Genomic DNA, 4,913 nt, shown 5'->3' on the forward strand with positions numbered 1-4,913 from the left:
AGCAAATGGCTCACTGACAAGCAAATAGAGGTTCGAACAGCTGCAGGTCAGGAATGGGTAGTTGCACCATATGAGATCTACTGCTATTCCAACGCCTGTCAGTTGCTTGAGTAACAGACAATTGAGGGAGACGATAGCAAGACAGCATACTGCAGTAAGAAAAGTATGCTGCGTTAAGCATGTTCCCTATTGATCACTTTTTTTGTTCTCCCCATCCTTCAGCTTATTGTTTCTTTTACTGTTTACAGCCCTGCTATGAAAGATGAGACATGCCTAGTACACAACACTCTCCTTATTGCTTATTACAACCAAGTCCCTAATGGCCACATTGCTACATTCTGATTATCAGGTTCTTGTAATGTATCAAACGATGTGACTCACAAGTACCACACAGTAGATCCATGACACCTATTCTCTCTGGCACAGGTATCTTTTAATAACAATAAACACCCAACATATACACAACAGTATCATATTTCCAAGCCTAATAAATATCAAATCATGATGAAGGACTATCACAGCACTCATGAGAGGCATTTCCCTATTTTTCATTGCAACAATTGTGCAGTCATTAAAATCCAACTTTCTAGTTCACTTTTTACACAATAAACAAAAAAAAAACCACAATTCATCAAGAAGCTAGTCTGTTTACTTGGGGGTTATTTCTCCTTATCTAGAACATATATTTAAAAGCTTCCTTTACAACAATTTTGATTCAAAAGACCTCAGTTTATATTACCATATCAGAAAGCCTTCAATACAGTAAAATCCCCAAAATAGCTTCCCGCCACCCCATCCAGAGGGTTTCTATTTATTATTAGATCTGGAATGCAGCTACACATGAGAATTTATGGCTGGGGGAAGGCTGCAATAGATTTTCCAAGAAAAGCCAGGGAAACATGACACTGCCTGCCACAGTGGTCAGTAAGTTGATGATGTGCTTGATACACTGCCTAGCAAGGAAGCTTCTTCTAGCCCTTCAGTTCAACTGAAGAATTATTCTCCCTTCAGTCCTGTTCCAGCAATGAGAACTGCAATTCTCTGTAACCTCAACCTCCATCGAATTATGCTTGATTGTTTCTGCTTCCAGTTTCATCAGCTGTGCACTCATACAACTTCACTGACCTCATCAGAATTACTCCTGAGTTTCACTGATGTAAGCATAAAAAGATCAAGCTCTTAGGGGAGAAAGGGAAGACAGGGAAAACAAATCTTAACTCTCTCGTTTTACATATTTGCTTTGCTACATGATACAATGGCTCCAATCTCTTTGCTTCTAACAAAAGCTTAGCCAAGGGAACAATGGCCTCAAGGACTTATCAATGTATACACTGCAGAAGGGTACTGTTTCATCATTTCACAATCCCCAGAGAAGGGTGACTGCTGCACTGCCACAGAGAGCAGAAAAAAATGAAAACAGAGAAAAATACATTAGTGCAGCCTTAAAGTACACAGTAAAGCACTGTTCTTCCTGATAACAAGAGTAACTCCATAAATTCAGGTATGTTCTTATAAATTATAAACTTCCAATAGGGAGCAGATACGTACACAAATTAAGAACAAAGGACACATTAACTCAGAGTAGCAGATTTAACTACATAACCTCCAAAACTACGAAAACTTTTGCATGCCTCCTACAACCAATAGCAAAGCAAAATATATCCCTTGACACAGATCAGTTTACAGGTCAGTTAGCATACACATACCCACGTTAAACACACATATCTGTTAACACCTACTTTTGCTTAAAAAGTTCAGAGAACTTGATACACTGTAAAGAAGTTACAGTCTCCTTTGCATATCCTAGAAAGGTTTTCATATTGCTTCATTACGCTGCAATCAGATCACATTTTAGATGTCAGGCACTGTCACACTCCCTGTTAGAAATGGCACGGGGATGGCATGGAGAAATGTCAGGGAACACACCAAGATTACTATCAAGCAATGCTGAAGCGCATGGAAGGTGGCTCTCTTCCATCTCCTTCAGAGCAGTTTTAGCAATGCAAAATCATGATGGCTCACTAGATTCCGGGAGGTGGTGCAAGAAGGAAAAAGAAGCATCACCTTAGCAAATGAATTAATAAGCTTTTGAGAGTACTTAATAGTACTTAATACAAACACTCTCTAACTTTGTCAGTAAACAGTAAATTGTATAGGTAGGACTCAATTCCTTACCTTCATTTTGATATATTACAATTGAATGCTACTGAACACTCCTTTTTTATTATCAGAAGTGATTCCCTTTTACTCTTTAAATGAAATTCCTCCCCATTTGTTGCCTACACGTGAAACCAAACCGGAATATGCATTCTGGGAGCACAACTAATGGGAATTTGGTCTGTAGGGCAGAACAAGATCTAGTCTGCATAAAACCTCTGAAATGCACACAGTGTGATAGGATTTCCTCAGCACCACTTCATGCTACAAATTCCCTCCTATTGGGTTGCACTACTTACAAAGGCAGATACAGCTCAACATATGCACAACTGGTGAGGCGAGTCGAAAGGAAAGGAATAAAAAGACTAGATCTTTATCTATATAAAGACATCAATTATATTTGCTCCAGCAGTAGCACAAATTTATCCAGATGTAAAGAACATTAAAAGTTTAATAGTGTTTGCATTTCTCAATCAAATCTTTTCAAACACACTAATGACTACTAGTGAATAGGCTAACAGAAAACCCTTGAAACAGATCACTTTTTTTCCAAATAAAAATCAGCATATGACAATTTATATTGCAAGACTTCAAGATTTTTTAACAGACAATCTAATCTGTCAAATGCAGTTTAATAGCAGCCATTAGGTGAGGTGATCTCAGCTCTAGCATGGCTGTGAGAATTACACCCATACAGACTAGCTATGTGATGATGCAGGCACTGAGAAGCTAAAGGGACTGGTTGAAACAGGCTTGGATTTAAGTTCAGAAAAGCATCTCTTTGTAGTCCAGCATGGAGCAAACCTCTGTGATATTCAGCTTAACCACTGGGAAATTACAAAGCCAACTAAGCATATTTCCTAGTAGACTTCCTGGTTTTATATTTTTTCCAAGGAAAGACTTTTTTAGGATTAAATCAAGAACAAATATTTTTCCCTCTGTAGAAGGTGTCCCTGTTCCTCCAACTTACCTCCAAAGGGAATCCCAGCTTTATTCAGAAACCAAACAAAGATGGATCAGAAAGCACAAAGGTATAAGACCTCTGTCTTGCAGCTCTCCACCTTTGTCTTGCAGTTTTCCGTGGGAAAGAATAGAGTGGGGTAGGAGTACTGGAAAACCTGAGCACATTTCAGCATTTACAACTTCTAGTTTATCTTTCTGGCTAGAGTATTCAAATAACAAACCACACTCCTAAAAAATGGCTAGTTTTCTTTTTAAGAAACAGCTTTCTGTCCTTTGCAAAGTCTACATATTTTAATGTTTGGTATTTTTAGAGATGGAACTATATCTCTTTATGCAGGTTTAAACTATGCTGAAAATGAGGTCGCATGAAGGCTTCATAAAGGGAAAAGATGCACAAAAGCCATGCAGAATGTGAAAAGTGCAATAAATTTGCCTCTTGGTTTGCACCACCCCTAGCCAGCTCATTTGCTATCAGAATGATAGCAGATCAGATGATCAGAATCTCAGCATTAGAACAATCCGAAAAATAATAGCAATCCCGTCAAATCAGTAATATCCTCTAAACACCTTAACGCAGTTATAACTTCAGTGGTAGCAACCCTTAACAGCTCAGCAATTGCTGTCATTACACCTAGATAATACCATGTCAGAGGTAACATGATACATAGTTAATAAATGCTCTCTGATAAGGCACCAGCAAATATAATCAGGCACAAAGTCAGACATCCAGCTTCATTTCCTCTCTCAGCTCCCACTCCTACAAAGGTTTAACTTCATACAAGCAGAGTCTTGTTGAAATCAGTGGATACTTCTAAAGGATAAAATTCTGCAGTTAAACAATTCTCTGCTCTCTGCAACCCTAAACTTTTATCAGCTGTTTGTATTTCTACTGTATGCTAAATGACCGCCAAATAAGGCAGCTTTGCTACACAAACAAATTTATTATTTCTGCCATAGCTATGCAGATTCTCAGCAATATATGGAAATAATTCTATAGATCTGCTGCTGGAATTGTTATATTTAGCATAATTTTGTCCATCCGCTGACATCAACTGAAATCAGTTTTATATCCGCTGTTTTTCCCAGGCTTCTCGTGGCTTGTCACAAGCCACATTCCCTTTCTGGCTTTGTGCATGGATTTCCAGGTGCAGAACCCTGCAGCCTTGAATGCAAAGTGGTGGGACACATCATGGCTTTTAACATTAGGAATTTCTTTTTAATTTGAGGGTAATCAAACCTTGGATGAGAAGCAGCTCAGTGAAGCTGTAATACCCGTCTGTGAAGATACTCCAAACACAACTGGACAAAACTCTGAGCAACTTGCTCTAAGCTGGCCCTGCCTCTGGGGGCAGGGATCAGACGACTTTTAGAGGACTCCTCCAACCCACGTAGCTCTGTGGTTCTGCAACAGGGATCTCAGCCCACGCACACTGCAGGAGCTCTCAAGACCTTTTGTTCATGGGAGTCCTGCACTTCCCCTAATATCACTCAGTCCAGATATGGAAAAACCCTAAGCTGGAACAACTCCGGTTGTGCACGCCCTTACTATTAAGACAGGCTGACCCCGGTTAGGGGATCCCCACCCACAGGCCGCGTTGTCGCCTCGCTGGGCTGCGCACAAGGCCAGCAGCACGCCTTGCCACAGACACCTCACTGAGGCTTCTCCATCCGTCCGCTGGCGCTGGAGGCCTTCGCACCTTCACTGGTGGCCCGGACCGGCTGCTTCCCCGATATACAAGCCGCCCGCTCCTCGCCCCACACCCGCGGGAAGCCTCCGCACGGGCGCTGAGCTC

The sequence above is a fragment of the Charadrius vociferus genome, unplaced genomic scaffold (genome assembly GCF_000708025.1).
Source record: "Charadrius vociferus isolate BGI_N301 unplaced genomic scaffold, ASM70802v2 scaffold435, whole genome shotgun sequence".
Classification (NCBI taxonomy): domain Eukaryota; kingdom Metazoa; phylum Chordata; class Aves; order Charadriiformes; family Charadriidae; genus Charadrius; species Charadrius vociferus.